This window comes from Amblyomma mixtum, chromosome 7, assembly GCF_055824585.1.
Source record: "Amblyomma mixtum isolate Tamu chromosome 7, ASM5582458v1, whole genome shotgun sequence".
Taxonomy (NCBI): domain Eukaryota; kingdom Metazoa; phylum Arthropoda; class Arachnida; order Ixodida; family Ixodidae; genus Amblyomma; species Amblyomma mixtum.
The window spans coordinates 119,850,023-119,866,831 of record NC_143018.1 but is presented as its reverse complement, the minus strand read 5'-3'; the positions used below and the strand labels follow the sequence as shown (position 1 = coordinate 119,866,831).

Below are 16,809 nucleotides of genomic sequence, written 5' to 3'. Positions count from 1 at the left end.
ATGAGTAATTAGTTCCTTATTACAAATCTACTCCACCTTGCGGGATTTCCCTAAACATTTGACCAACATATTAACTCATGACTGTTTCTCTGAGCGGCGTTACATAAATATTTTGTGAATTGTCACACAGCGGCGCATTTTATGCAGAAAATACACCACAGTAAGAAACATTTGCCCCAATCTTGTGCCATTTGAGATTTCTGGAGATTATCACTAACGAAATGAATTTGGGCGATCTAGGAAGGGCCTTGCGGGCGGGCAACCTTTACTGAAGCCTTAGGAAGTGTATCTTAAACTCGTTGTAACGCGTGAATTTACGATTTCGTAGGCACTTCGATGCGTCCTAGAAAAAAGAGTTAACCACTCAGCCACGGTAGTTCTCTTTGATAACGGGTACTTTAAGGAGGAATGAGGGTCTTAAAAACTTGTTTTTTGTTTGTCATCATAACCTGTTGAAACTTTGTATGAGGTGCACCGGAAAAGGCTGATATGCATTTAGATTTCAAATATCTCACTTGGAAGAAAATTTATCGGAAAATAACATCCCAATTAGGCCATTTATTACGGGCCTTTATAGAAATCAGCTAAAGAAAGCTTTTTTAACAATATGCAGGCATTTCCAAAGGTCCACCACACAACTTAAAGCTTTCTTTTTTTCCTTTAAACATGATATATTAGCAATTAGGCCAAGTGTGGGCTAATTACTGCCACATCATTTATTGTTTCCAACTTTATTATTTATTTATGGTCAACAAAATGACTTTCTAGACATTTTGTTAGCTTCAAGATGAGCTTTGGGCCTTTGTAAATGTCTGCTTATTCTTAAAAAATCTTTCTTTAACTGATAAATTACTAAAAAGGCCCGCAAGAAATGACCTAATTAGGATATTTTATTTTGCCATATATTTCTTTCCAGCTGAGATATATGAGATCTAAATGCGTATTCGAAATCAGCATTCAATGATGTACTATCAGCGTCAATTGAAACGCGAACAAGCCAAATGAAACGCGAACAGCAAAACTCGCAGATATTATAATAGGGAGGCAAAATACATGAGCAGTTGATTTTCCTATCGAAGCCGAAAAGACCGCTCTTATGAAATGTTAATAGGCCACGCCTGTATTTCACCTTAAGCCTCTAATATCCTTGATTTTTTGTGCTCGCGTTTCAGGTGTTTTGTTCGCATTTCATTTGACGCTGATAGTACGTAGGTGCTCGGCTTCAGAAAGATATGTTAACAAGTATAGAAAAAGTTTTTAAGACCCTCATCTCCCCTTAAATCCGTTCCGATATGTCAAATTTCTTTATTTAACAAAGGACGCTGTCGTAAGCTGATTTACTCGTTGCATGTTTACGTGGACTGCGCTGAATGGGCGACACAATTGCCTCTCCAGACGAAAGCGTTACAAACAGGCTGTGCTACTTGGATACCCTACGGGGAGACTTTGAAACATATTCGTCTTAATCTGCGTACAGCAAGGGACTTTGCCTCTAGCTCCAATTGTTCGGGCTAGATTGCTTTCACCGATTGAGGGCTTGAGGATAGCGTGATTAGATAATCGAGAAATTTCTCCCCACTACACAAAATTTTGTATGCTTGCAAACGATGAAACTGAAAAAAAAAATCTTGTTGCGTCACAGCTTTCGAAGTATAAAATGAAGAGCAACTTTATGCGCTAGGTGTACTGTACGGCATATATGTATAAGAATTTGTTTATGCTAGAGATTTTTCTTATTGTACTCTGTTCCTAAATTTTGTGCAACATGTAACGAACACAGCGAAGCGGCCACAGTCGTTCAGAAAGTCAGGCTAGCACAATCCAAGGTAGGAAGGCACCTACTAACGAGACTTGGCCACCGAGACGCAATAAGAGAGATCAAGAATTCGACTGACATACCACAGAAGATTAGGGAAACGTTCGTCGTCAGGCGAACAATTTCGTACCCATGTCGCTACATATTCAGTAAGATTTGGCCTACGCAATACACTCCAGAATGCGTGTGGTGCGGAGAGATAGCCACCCTCTACCACTCCACATGGGGCTGTCGGGCGAGCCCGATAGAGCCCACAATTACAAACCCGTCAGTCGAGCAGTGGGAGGAGCTTCTGTCCAGCTCCGATCCGCAAGATCAGCTTGCGCTGGTTGAGCGGGCCGAGGATGCAGCAAGAACCAATGAGATCCTGTACCTAGGAACACCACCTGCTGCTCATGTTCAAGACCCAAACCCCTAAACCCCGTCTCATTTTGCGGAATAAAATTTTATACTACTACTTCTACAGCATGCGAAATATGCGACACCTTTGAGTGAGTATTTGTACAGTGTAGAAATAATGCCTTTCGCAGAACGGGGGTGGTATTCTGCCGGTGTCGCCTATGTCGCATATGGGCGGGGCCTAAAAGAGTGCTTACAGATGCTCGAAGAAATGGAAAAAGCCGCCGGCACTTTCGTCTGCGGTGCATTCATTCACTCCGAGAAGCGACAATTTACCACTGCTGATTCACTAGCAGCAGTAGTTTCGTATCTTTTATAGCAAGAATATTTGCCATCACATGACGTCTAATGTTCAAAAAAACATTTGCAAATTTAATATAAACTCGCTTTCCTTCATTTAAGTCTATAAAACACCGCGAAAAAGCTCCAACTCTATTTTTCTTTCGTTCCGGACGGTTGTGCTAGGTTTCGGCTGCGTTTCGGGCAGTTGCAGACGGTAGCAGTGTAGCTGGCGGTTCCATTAGGCTTGCGCGCTCCAGAATCGAGAGCGTATCTAAAAAACTAGGCTGAATTTCAGCTTAAACTTTATCGTCGAAGCAAGGTAAGTCATAGCGAAAAGTAACAACACCAGTAGTTGCCGGTAAACATGCCGACCGGAATCGCAAGGACTGCTGAATAGACCGATTTCACAAGCAGTTGCGCTACGCCACCGCCGCCGCGATGCACTCTGGGAGTTGTGGTACTCCGGCCGGCGGCCGCGTCAGCGCGGTGCGTGGCGCACGCGCGAGAAGCAGCCCTGCTTGCGTCGCCACACGGTGTTTCTCTGCGTGAATGCTGTATTTGCGGGACAAGTGCGTTCACCTGAGGAGTGTCGTGAGCTCCGACAACTGTGCGAAGCAGAGCGTCCCGGATTTTCCGTTTTCTAGAAGAGAAATGTCCAAACGACACTGCGCAGAAGCTGTTCACAAGATGCAGCTGAAGAAGTGCTGTTCAGTACATTTAGCCGTACTGTCCCTGTTGATCAGTGGACAATGGCAAATTTTCAAGTTCTGAACTGTATTAAATGCCTTTTACGCGGCTCTCAGCTTTGAGGCAGTCCCCTAAATTGTTAAAAAGAAGGCAATCGGATTTGCCTTCGTGCTGCGTCGTCAAGCCTTCTTTGCAGCGATTTCTGCCCGGTGCAAGGTTGTAAGGGAACAAGTGTGCTAAGATTTATTGTTACATTCAGGAATCCACAATGTTAGCTTGATGCACGTATTCACTCCTGATGTCTCGAGCTCCCATACTAGCGATAATGCTTTCTCTATTTCACGGAATGAGAAAGCGAGGCTATAAAACTGTCGAAATGTGGAATAATTTCCATCGTTTTGTTGCTCACTGGTCGTTGAGTATACATGGTATTCTAGTAACAGCCACGTGCCATTTATGCCGGGATATCACCCACATTTTGTCCGTTGTTTTGGATAAAAAAGGCCATCTAGTATTTACCAATCAGTCAACCTGTTCAGACTCGTACTACGAAAATAGCGAAAGTGAGTCGTACGGGAGACGCCCTGGCAGAAGATTATATTAACCGAAATAAAAAAGTAATTAGTGTATCAATAATCAAAATAAAACTATTCGTCACAAAATTAAAATCCCCTAAACCCTAATTAGACGTACTCAAAAGCTCCGCGATTGGCTTCTCCTTTTCTCATTTTGTACTGAACACAAGCATTTGTCACATCTCCATTTAGAAAAACGGTATAGCTCGCTCGAATCGCTCACCTTTCTTGCTGGTGACCCGCCGAGCACGTCGTGAATACATGTATGTGTTTACGTGAATAAGAAAAAAACAATCGCATGGCCGGTCTTGATCAAGGGCTATGATGAAAAAATAAAGGCAACAAACGCTGTGTGACACGTCTATAGCGAATGCCTAGATGAATACAGCGAATACTGAAACAGCAAAATGAGGTGGCAAGAAATGTAAATACTGTCTGAAGACGTTAATTAAATCGCATGCATCGCTATGCGTTCAAATGTTCTGCTGACAAAATTAACGAAAGCGGCGGTCAAGCGCGTTTTTATCGCCACCTGCAGCATTTTCCAAAGCAAGGTTCGAGGAACAAACGCAGCGTCGCCACCGCGGCCACTCCACTTCATGCGGCAACTGACCACCCTCTCTGCGCTGCTCCTACCGCGATTAGCATTGCACCCCTCGAAACTCCGCCGTGGAGCATCTGTTTCCTTTATAGAGCTCAACACAATAAACGAAACGGCGGAAAGCTACTGCGGCCGGGTATAATGCCAGTCAAGGCGCAAAGTAATGTAGGCTGTCGTGCAGACGACGCCACGAAGGACTACAGCCAAGATGGCGGCTGGCTACTTCCGGTAAACGCGCGCATGCGCAGTAGGCTTTGTGAAATCGGTCTATTGGCTGAAGCGGGCGGCTCTCGCTTGAAAGGACGTCGCCATGTTTTCACGCCAAGGGCGCAAAAGCCGCAACTACAGAGGCTAGAAGGTTTTCCTAGTGTCGCGACCGGGCCGGCGCAGCTGAAATAACTTGCTATGCTCAAGGCAGATGGCGCTGCCGCCCGCTGGCGTGCGGGCGGGCGCAAGAAGCCCCTATGGGTAGTGCTTGCTGGTTCAGTCGGTTGATCGTGTGTGGGTTGCTATCACTGCTTTGACAATGCGTTAAAGTGTTAAAGACGGTACAAACACTGGCATAGGCTCTCTTCTCATTTAGATTCGACACGGACTAGCTGTAACACAGTGTGCCGCGGCAGGAGCAAATGCAAGCGTCACGTCGGGCCTCACCTATTGCGCCGTAAAGAAGCGTAAAAACGCATTTTGTACATGATACCGAAATGAGAAAAGGAAGCGGCACAAATTGCAGGGTGGAACGTCTTTATTACACAAGGTTCCATGACAACAATGTACGAATGCCTTTTTTTGTGCGAAGTGCCCTGTGCGAGGTAGAGTCACTGGAAAAAATTTCATAGTACCGCAAAGGTCGGAATTTGACTGGCAACACTGAGCGGCCACTGCCATTTACCTTCCAAGCCGACTGCGTCGCAGGAAGGTCGCCGTGTTGAAAGAGCTTGATATTCGGTGACATATCGGGTTGAGTGTTCACTGAAGCGCAAATACTTCGTGATCGGAGACAATGATTACTCAGAAGAGAAAAAAATATTGTTATTTTGTGCGAAGTAATGCAGCCGGCGGTTGTTTTACTCCGCGGTTGCGTTTACTGCAGGAACTGTACTATGATTGTGAGCAGCATCTTAGCGCTGCTATCGGGAGCTTGTGCACGCCTCTTTTTCCCCTTCCGCGGAGCAAGCTACGAAGGAAACATTTCGCCACTCAGAGCAGCAAAGAGACAAGCTCGTGCTTTTGGGCAGTGAGCATCGTGGACCGCCACGGGACCGCCGTCTCGTTCAAGCAGGACGAAACTACTTGACATTAGCTTCTTCTTCCATAGCGAGTTGCTGGAAGTGGTAAGGGAATATACGTCTGTTTACGGCAAGTAGTGGCCGCTAATCCAAACCATGAGAGGGAAAAAAGTTACGAGGAACTATAGCGGCTAATGTGCTGAAAGGCGAAAGCCTGAATGCTGCATTCTGCTACGCGATTGTTCACTTCACATTCTGGTGGTGCATTAATTAACTGCCAATTAATGATGTTTAAGCTTCGCCTTTAGGATTGGAACGCGACAGCGTGTTGTAGCGCTGCCAGGCAGTCCACGGAACGCCACCACCCGTTCGGCGCGATGCGTTGCCCTTTGAACGCAACGTTTTTTGAGGAAAGGAAATGGCGCTGTAATTCTGTCATCTCGGTGAACACCCGAACCGCACCGTAAAGGAAGGGAGGAAGTGGAGTGAAAGAAGAAAGAGAAAGAAGGGCCGTAATGAAGAAAATTAAAATTGTATTTGAGTAAAGGAAATTGCGCAGTAACTGTCTCACATATGGCTGTGGACACCAGTCGAAAATTGTAATCGAGGAAAGGAAATTGCGCAATAACTGTCTCACATATCGCTGTGGACACCAGTCGAAAATTGTATTCGAGGAAAGGAAATTGCGCAATAATTGTCTCACATATTTCGGTGGACACCCGTCGCAATTCGCGCGCAGTGACGTCACGACCATTTCGACCAATCTGAAACGCGGACAGATTTGCTAACACGTCTTGGTCACGACAGTAAGAGCCATTAAAGGCTTTCTACTTAATAACTAGAATAATAAGAATGGGGTGGGGCGCATATGGCAGGTTCGCTGATATCACGAGTGGCAGTTTACCAATATCCCTCAAGAGAAAAGTTTATAACAGCTGTATCTTACCGGTACTCAACTACGGGGCAGAAACATGGAGGCTAACAAAGAGGGCTCAGCTGAAGGACAACGCGCCGAGGTACGATGAGATGAACATATCCAAATGCGAAATTTGAGCGCAGCACATCGGTTGTTTCAGCTTTTTCGATAGATTGTGGTTGGTTGGTTGGTTTATGGGGTTGAAGTCCCAAAGGTACTCAGGCTGTGAGAGACGCCGGAGTGGAGGGCTCCGGAAATTTAGACCACCGATTCTTTCACGTGCACCGACATCGCACAGTACACGGGGTAAGGGGTGAGGGGAGAGTGTGTGTCTGTAGTCTGCGCCAGAGTGTTGCGTGTTTGTTATCTAGGGAGGGGTGGGGCGGGGGGTAGAGCTGGCGTGAGGCTCTGTATGCCTGGGTCAGCTCACTGAATGTGTGCATGCGCTCCTTCGTGAATCCCCGATCCGAGGCCACCTGAGCCCGGTTTAAAGAACCTCGGGCTAAAAGGTTGGCAGCCTCGTTTCCGGGATTCCCGGAGTGCGCAGACACCCATATCAGCTCCACATGGCGGGGCGGGGGTGCATCGGGCGAGTCCAGTATGCCAAAAGCAGGGACATGAACTCGGCCTCGAGCAAAATTTAAAAACGCAGTTTTAGAGTCACTTAAAATATACCGGGCTTCCGTGCGAGTGATAGCAAGTGCAATGGCGGCTTCTGGGGCTCTTTAACGTGCACTGACATAGCGCAGTACACGGGCCTCTAGAATTTCGCCTCCGTCGAAATTCAACCGCCGCGGCCGGGGTGGAACCTGCGTCTTTCGGGTCAGCAGCCGAGCGCCTTAACCACTGAACCACCGCGGTGGGGTGGAGTGTAATGCGTTGTAAACGCCAATGCTAATAACACAATGAACGCCGATGGCCTATGGCTTCAACGCCGCGTTTCTGGCACAACGTTGCGAGTGCAAACGCATGCAGCGCACATCTGTCACTTCCGCCACGTACCTTAATGCTCGTTTGAAGTGTCCACTGTTCCAAGGGGGCGGTTATGCGCCTTTCCACTGGTTCACGTGTCCACCGAGATGCGTGAGTCTAAAGTGCGCCATTTCCTTTCCTCAAAAACAAAATTACCTATTTTTCCCTTTGTTTTCTAACCTCCCACTCCATTGGTTTTGCAGCTTAAAGCGCTACTAAGGTGTCTACTGCTGGTTACAACGGACAACGGCGACGGCGCGCCGCGAGACGCAGAAACCGGCGCCAAAGGGCCGCGGTCTAAGATGATAGGTGTAACGTTGAGATCGGAAGCGGGCAGAGTTGGGTGAGGCCCTTGTAAGGGTCTGGATCGCGCTGACGAGCGCCTCCTCATCAAAATTCTTACTAACACTGTACTGCGCCCGGCGGTGCTTAAACATTTCAATACATCCTTTGATGGCGCGTGCCAGTTCTGTGGGGAGGTGGCTGACACCTTCCACATGGTTTGGGCGTGTCAGTCAAACCCATCTATCCCCCCCAACCCCAACCCCACCAGAGAGGACTGGGAGGCGGCCCTGCTCGGCTGTCAGGACCTAAAGACCCAAAAGGCCTTGGTTCACCGGACGCGGGCGGCGTTGCTTGCCAATGGGGCCCCGGAATAGGGGCTCCACCTAGTATTGTTAGGGGAAAGGGCCAATAGGGCCTACCCCAATCACCTCTCTGTAAATATTTATTGCATTATAAATGTTTTTCACCACCACCACCAAACGCGAGTTGATTGGATCCTAGTCGAAATCAAGAGGAAGAAATGGGCTTGGGCAGGGCGTCTAATGCGGAGGGAAGATAACCGGTGATCCTGGTCCTTAAGTGTAACGTAGTGGATTACAAGAGAAGGGAAGCGCAGTAGGGGCGACAGAAAAAATTCAGGGGCACTTTGGCTGTCTAAAGTGCGTATAGGCGAAAGCGTTTTCGGCACCACTTTGCCTATGTGATACTGGTGACGTTACCACTGGATGACGTCACACATAATTGATGAAGTACTGAAAAAATCTAACTAGTGACTAATTACTGATTAATTACTATACACTAATTAACTGCTAATTAATGACGCTTAACTTCGCCTTTAGGAGTGGAACGCGACAGCGTGTTGTAGCGCTGCCAGGCAGTCCACAGAACGCCACCACCAGTTCGGCGCGATGCCTTGCCCACGGCCGCTCGAGCGGCCGTGCCTTGCCCTTTGAACGTGACGCTTTTTGAGGAAAGGAAATTACGTAGTAATTCTCTGTCATCTCGATGTACACCCGAACCGCACCGTACAGGAAGGGAGGAATGACACCACACGTTCGGCGCGATGCCTTGCCCTTTGAACGCGACGCTTTTTGAGGAAAGGAAATTACGTAGTAATTCTCTGTCATCTCGATGTACACCCGAACCGCACCGTACAGGAAGGGAGGAATGACAGCACAAATTCGGCGCGATGTCTTGCCGTTTGAACGCAACGCTTTTTGAGGAAAGGAAATGGCGCAGTAATTCTCTGTCATCTCGATGTACACCCGAACCGCACCGTACAGGAAGGGAGGAATGACAGCACAAATTCGGGGCGATGTCTTGCCGTTTGAACGCAACGCTTTTTGAGGAAAGGAAATGGCGCAGTAATTCTCTGTCATCTCGGCGGACACCCGAACCGCACTGTACACGAAGGGAGGAGGTGGGAGTGAAAGAAGAAGGAGAAAGAGAGGCCGTAATGAAACTGAAAATTGTATTTGAGAAAAGGAAATTACGCAGTAAGTGCCTCGCATATCTCGGTGGACACCCGTGAAAATTCAGGGGGCACTTTGGCTCTCTAAAGTGCTGCAAGGGGAAAGCGTTTCCTGGCGCACAGATTGTTTAATTTACTTTTTTATTTTTCATATTTTGTTTTGTTATTCGTGCTCCTTTTCCTACTTTTATTGTTTTTATTTTTATTTTCATATCTTATCTTTATTTTGTTCATTTTCTTATTTTTATTTTTTCCTTTTCTTGACTTTATTCTTTTTATTTTATTTATGAAACCTATGCATTCACTAGATGCGCCTTTATTCATGCTCGAACCTTGAGCCTTCGTGGCGGAGTGGTAGCGTCTCCGCTTCAAATGCCAAAGGCCCTGGTGCGATCCCCACCTTCGACGCAGTTTCTCTTTAAGCAGTGACGCCGAAAGGCGGACAAATCTTCCGACGCGTCTGTCGACACTTCTGCCGACGCGTCTGTCGACACGGCTGCCGACGCGTCTGTCGACACTTCTGCCGACGGGTCTGTCGACAGGGCGGTCGACGCGTCTGTCGACACTTCTGCCGACGCGTCTGTCGACACAGCTGCCGACGCGTCTGCTAACGAAAGTATGAGGCATTAAAGGCTTTCGCCTTAAAATTGCGGGCGGTACTTTGTTGACCTAAAGTGCGGTGAGGCGAAAGCCTTAAGCGCGCTGTTGCTGCGTGTGTCACTGATGCGTTGTTAAGGTGTTAGGCTTCGCCTGTAAGAGCGGAACGCGACAGCGTCTTGCAACGCTGCCAGGCAGTCCACAGAACGCCATCGCCCGTTCAGTTGTACACCTTGCTGATCGGTAAATTGGTTTTTGAGGAAAGGAAATTCATCTATCTCGCATATCTCGGTGGACACCTGAACCTCGCCGTAACGGGAGGGGAGTAAATAGGGAGTGAACGAAGACACCGCATTCACTAGAAGCGCCTTTGTTCATTCCAAACCATCGAGCTGGCATGGTGGAGTGGTAGATTGCTCGTCTCGCACTCCGGAGACTGAGGTTCGATTCCCGAACTCGACCAATTTCCTACTCGGATTTTATTGCGAAAGAAATACTGCGCTAGGTTTTGAGCCTTCAGCGTCGTCCCGGCAGATCCACGTTTGACCTTTAGCTTGACCTCTGTTGTAACGTCACGCCAGACGGAAAGAAAATTGGTGGCTACAGTGTTCTAGAAGGGTGTACTGGTGGCCAACTCAGCTCGTCGCTTCTGTCCCAATGGATCCGCGCCGCGCCGCGCAGCAGCTGCGCGCCGCTGCCGCGAATAAAAAAGAAAGTAAAAAAAAAACAAAAATAAAAAACAACAAAAATAAAAGAAAAATAAAGAAAGAAAAGCTGAGCATGGTGGCAATTGTCACCACCCCGTTTCAAAGGGGGCGCTCCCATCCATCCATCCATCCATCCATCCATCCATCCATCCATCCATCCATCCATCCATCCATCCATCCATCCATCCATCCATCCATCCATCCATCCATCCATCCATCCATCCATCCATCCATCCATCCATCCAACCATCCATCCATCCATCCATCCATACATACATACATACATACATACATACATACATACATACATACATACATACATACATACATACATACATACATACATACATACATACATACATACATACATAAATACATGCATGCATACATACATACATACATACATGCATGCATGCATGCATGCATGCATCCATCCATCCATCCATCCATCCATCCATCCATCCATCCATCCATCCATCCATCCATCCATCCATCCATCCATCCATCCATCCATCCATCCATCCATCCATCCATCCATCCAACCATCCATACATACATACATACATACATACATACATACATACATACATACACACACACATACATATATACATGCATACATGAATGCATGACTACATGCATGCATGCATGCATACATACATACATACATACATACATACATACATACATACATACATACATACATACATACATACATACATACATACATACATGCATGCATGCATGCATGCATGCATACATGCATGTGTAAGGGATCGGTAGCGTTCGCGGGGGTCATTGGAACGCGGCTAGGGGCACTCAAAGCGAAGCGTCTCCTTTCTTGGAACGCGGCCGCTCGCGAACGCGCCGGGAAGTACGGGTGTCCACCCGCCCCGCGGAACCGATTCGCGCACGTTCTGGCACGAATGTGTATTTGTGTTTGTTTTATTTTTATTTTGTGGTGGAGGGAATGTTCTCTGCACGTACTGGCACGACCGTGCGTTTGTGTTTGTGGAATGGGCGTTTTGCCCTACAGAAGCTGGAGGGCTGGCCAGGCTCTTGATAAACCAATCATGTGAACATTGTAACATGATTGGAAGCTACGAAATGTGGGCCGGGCCTTTAGGGCTTTAAAACCGGGCCCCGGAGCTGGAAGCGGGGTTCTGGTCTAAGGTGAGATGCTACGCATCTTCGGCTACGCCGAGTAGGGGCCTCCCCTAGTATTAGCCAGTTCCACCTTTTTGATTGTTTGTCTTTTTTGCAGTTTAATGTCTCGAGTGCCTGAACTTGTATATGCAATGTAAATAGCTGTACATAAACTGTACATAAGTATTCCCTTTATCCCTGCATATCTACTCATTGAGAGACCGTCTCTGACGGGGCACCCCCTGGGGCGAACATCAATCTTCAGTCTTCGAGTTAAACCAACCGTCTCTGGCGGGGCACCCCTGGTGCAAAGAAGAAGAAGAAGAAGAACCTGATCTTTACTGGCGCAGTCGACAGGATCCTGCGGCCATCGGAAGACGGCGCAGGAAGAAGATTGAACGCAGGGAGAAAGGCGACGGTCAGGCAACAGCAGCGTTCGAGGAAGGACCTGCGGAGAGACGGCGGCAAGGGCGCAAGGACCACGGCAGTAGTCCAGCGACGCGAGGCTGCGTCCGGAGATCGAAAGCAGCGCGTCGAGAACTCGACGGTCACCGGCGGGTCGCAGCAAGTGACGACAACGTGCACAGGCCAGCGGCGTGCGACAGCGCATCGCAGCGTCCGGTGAAAGTGGCGGTGGACTGCGACGCCAAGGAGCTGGCAATGCGGATCGACGCATCGAAACTGTGAGTTTCCTTCGTCCTGGACGTTATCAATCGAACGGCTTATAAGAAGGCACTCGGCCTACCCATGAAAGCATCTACGGAGCGTCTACTAAAACTAGGGGTACACAACACGGCAGATGAATTGATTAGCGCCCATCTTACAAGCCAGGTAGTGCGACTGGCCACAACTGGGAGACAAGATATACCTAAAGAGTGGAAGAGCAAATTCCTTACGCTTCCGCTTCCCAAAAACATGCACCCGGAGCATCATCATGCTAGACGAGTGGCGAGGAGCAAGAAGATGAACGAGTGCTATTCAACAAAAGAAGGAGCCTTCTTCGTGGACGCTGCGGGTCCTGTACAAGGAATATCAACAATCTCAGTGGTGCACCAAATGCAAGTCGTGGACGGGCTTTCAGTTCGTAACGGGGATACACAGGCTATGGAGGAAGTAGCGATAGCCCTAGCCGCAACGCACTCCGAATCTAAATACATAGTTACAGATTCCCAGGCGGCTTATAGAAACTATATGCGTGGCAGAATCACGCCGCTAGCCTGCAAAATTCTTAGTCAATGTAGGACTTCAGCTGAACGGAAGGAATTAATATGGGTACCATGTCACCAGGGAGTTGAAGGAAACGAGCGCGCACACGCTTCGGCCCGAACTTTTCTTCCCCGGCATCCTTCTACGTCCTCCCTTCCTGATTCTGGCTCCTCCTCTCCGCTAACGACATATTCAGAAATATTGCAACATTTGCGCGTTGAAAGGCAGACACTCCCGAGGCCCGCTAAGGGTCTCAGTAAATCAGAGGAATGTCACCTTCGCAGGCTACAAACTATGTCTTTCAATAACCCAGCTACGCTTCACGCCATTGAGCCCGAGTCCTTTTCGGCACAGTGCAAATTTTATGGCCAGAAGGCAAACTTGTACCACATGGTATGGGCGTGTCAGAAAAATGACAGCATTGAGATCATAAATCAGCCAACGCGGGAGGGCTGGGAGGCGGCCCTGTCCAGCTCGGACCTCGAGGAACAACGAGCCCTCGTCGCCAGAGCACGGGCAGCGGCTTTCACCAACGGTGTCCCGGACTAGGGACCCGATCAGCCTTCCCTTTAACTAAGGCTTTAATAAACGTTTTCATCATCATCATCTTCGTCGCATTGTTAGCGTCCCTGTGCATGTGTGCGAGCCGGTAGGACAGTTGATGGGTACGGAAGGCGGTATGGAGAGTTTTCCATGCCGGCCCTCACTCGATGTGAGGTACCAGGTTGAGTTAGCGAAGGCCCGCTCAGCGGACCTTCAGGCTCAACTCGCGAAAGTAACTGGCGGAAAGGCGCTGCTTCGAGAGGAAGAACCTCAGGATGTTAAGTATGTCTTGAAGGTTATAGAAGCAAGACGCCAGCAGGTAGAGCTCGAGATCTCTCAGATCAAGGAGAGTAGAAGAGCCAGTCAATCAGCCAGGGAGAACTGCTCCGATTCCCGAGACGTGAGGCCGCCTGTGCTGGAAGACAAAGGATTATGCTTGTCATGCACAGGTCAGGGAAAGAGCAGCGAGGACGCTGAAAGCAATCAGCCGGTATGCGGGAACGCATCTTTGCTAGGAAAGGCCGCAAAAGGTTCAGGAAGTGAAAACCGGATTCCTGAAGGACGCGGAAATATCATAGCTTCTCCGCCACTGCGGGCGGCTAGCAAAGAACAGGAGCAGCCCAATTATGATCTAGGGCCAATCGAGACCAAGGTGTCCGATAACAAACAGGACAACGGTGGAATTCCTGCAGGCTCTAGGACTAAGATTGTGATCTCTGACACCGAGCTAGTAACAGGTGAAAGTCTGGCGTTGCTGCAAACACACACTGTGTCGGCCATAGGGCATGAAGTGCCCCGTAGCGTTACTGGTGGCAATAGCGTTTCATCCGAGGCAGAGAGCGGTAGTGGGCCTGCTGGGCCGACCGGGCAGAGCGCCGCGCAGTTGTTGAACGCACCCGGTGTGTGTCCAGCCAGGTTATTTGAGGACCCGGAAATGAGTGGCCACTTGCCGCAAGGCAAGCTCGGGTCAAGTGACTGCGAGGGAGCTCAGGGAGCCTCAGAGTTAGACGATGCCACGAAACCGGCAAATGCCTGTCAAGCAGGGAACGGCAACGTCAGTGTTTGCCCGAGCAGGAACGGGGCAAATGGCTCTAAGCGAGGCGAAGTGCCAGGAGGCAGGTGCGCAGCTTTCATGTTGAAAGTCGGTTCGGGGAACATTACGTTCCGTGCTGCAGGTCGCCAAATCAAGCCTAGCGAGACCGGCTGCATTGGTATGGTTAGACGGGGCAAGGGCTATGCTCCTTACGCTGCACGCGGTTCGTACCGGCGCGCCAGAGAGACCGGGCCCTCAGGTGCGTCGTGTAGTCAGGGGTTTGGACCCATCAAAACCCGGGACGTTTTTGATCCTGGAGGGCACCAGCTTTCGAGTTCTCGCCCCGCTGTGGCGCCAGCCTAATAAGCATAGCGACTATTAGGTGTTAATCGTGTCGATTGAGACACGTGGGGGCTCGAACGCACACAGGGACGCTCGGTGCGACTAAGGAGGCTCACGTGGGCATTGGGCGAGTGCTGTGAACGCTCCATTCTCGAGTGTCTGTGTCTGTGTGCTCATTCGCGAGCAGGACGACGGCGTGCATGCAGGCGAACTGGGTGCAACGCACCAACTTGGACGCTGTGTTACGGCGCAAGGCAGGCATGCCACTGTGTGTATTTAAGTGTGCATTTTGCGTAATGTTGTGTTGGTGCCCGTGTGCATTTTTTTTGTTTTTGGTTTTGTTTGTGGTGTAGCTGCGGCATGTCACCCACAGGGTGGTTTTGTGACCCGTACCGATCCCTTTGTTATAATTCTAAAAGTGGCATTTGAGCCCTTTGTAGAATCTTGGGAAGGGCGTGTAAGGGATCGGTAGCGTTCGCGGGGGTCATTGGAACGCGGCTAGGGGCACTCAAAGCGGAGCGTCTCCTTTCTTGGAACGCGGCCGCTCGCGAACGCGCCGGGAAGTACGGGTGTCCACCCGCCCCGCGGAACCGATTCGCGCACGTTCTGGCACGAATGTGTATTTGTGTTTGTTTTATTTTTATTTTGTGGTGGAGGGGATGTTCTCTGCACGTACTGGCACGACCGTGCGTTTGTGTTTGTGGAAAGGGCGTTTTGCCCTACAGAAGCTGGAGGGCTGGCCAGGCTCTTGATAAACCAATCATGTGAACATTGTAACATGATTGGAAGCTACGAAATGTGGGCCGGGCCTTTAGGGCTTTAAAACCGGGCCCCGGAGCTGGAAGCGGGGTTCTGGTCTAAGGTGAGATGCTACGCATCTTCGGCTACGCCGAGTAGGGGCCTCCAGTTCCACCGTTTTGATGTTTTGTCTTTTTTGCTGTTTAATGTCTCGAGTGCCTGAACTTGTATATGCAATGTAAATAGCTGTACATAAACTGTACATAAGTATTCCCTTTATCCCTGCATATCTACTCATCGAGAGACCGTCTCTGACGGGGCACCCCCTGGTGCAAGGAAGATAAAGAACCTGTGAAAATTTACTCCATCCATCCATCCATCCATCCATCCATCCATCCATCCATCCATCCATCCATCCATCCGTCAATCCGTCCACCCGTCCATCCGTCCATCCGTCCATCCGTCCATCCGTCCATCCGTCCGTCCGTCCATCCATCCATCCATCCATCCATCCATCCATCCATCCATCCATCCATCCATCCATCCATCCATCCATCCATCCATCCATCCGTCCATCCGTCCATCCATCCATCCGTCCATCCATCCATCCGTCCATCCGTCCATCCGTCCATCCGTCCATCCATCCATCCATCCATCCATCCATCCATCCATCCATCCATCCATCCATCCATCCATCCATCCGTCCGTCCGTCCGTCCGTCCGTCCGTCCGTCCGTCCGTCCGTCCGTCCGTCCGTCCGTCCGTCGGTTATCCGCAACCTCGGCAGCCGGCTTTGGCCGCGTAGCTCGGAGCTTCTAGACAATCATTCGTTAGCGTCAGCTGCTCGTTTTGGCGACCGAGGCACGCATAAATCTCACAGCACGTGGGGGCCCTCGTGTGGTCAGTATAATGCCATGTAAAACAAATGGGCAACACTTTGATAAACATAGGCTTTATTAAGAGCGCTACCAAGACACACCACCAGCGAAACCAGGCGCAGCCAGGGCTATTGCTTTTGCAACTTACCCGGCTTAAACAAGCTAAGGCTCTGCCAATTTTTTAAAGCATGAAATGCTTTTAGCTCCCCTTGTCGGCAGTGTGGTGTCGTTACGCCGAGACCGAGAGCCAACATCCGGACACTGAATTCCACTCATCCGGGCACTGAAACGAGAGCATCCCGACACCGTACGAGATTTAACGAGACACTCTAAGCCCTCCAAGACCGGCATACAAGCGCCGGTATCTTCGCGCCGAACGGGTGGTGG

At 49.4% G+C, this 16,809-nt stretch overlaps 1 protein-coding gene across 1 annotated transcript in view; it reads left to right on the top strand.

The window, feature by feature from the left end:
• Window positions 1–16,809, top strand: part of LOC149337336 (uncharacterized) — a 44,544-nt gene that overhangs the window by 3,021 nt on the left and 24,714 nt on the right. The window lies entirely within an intron of this gene.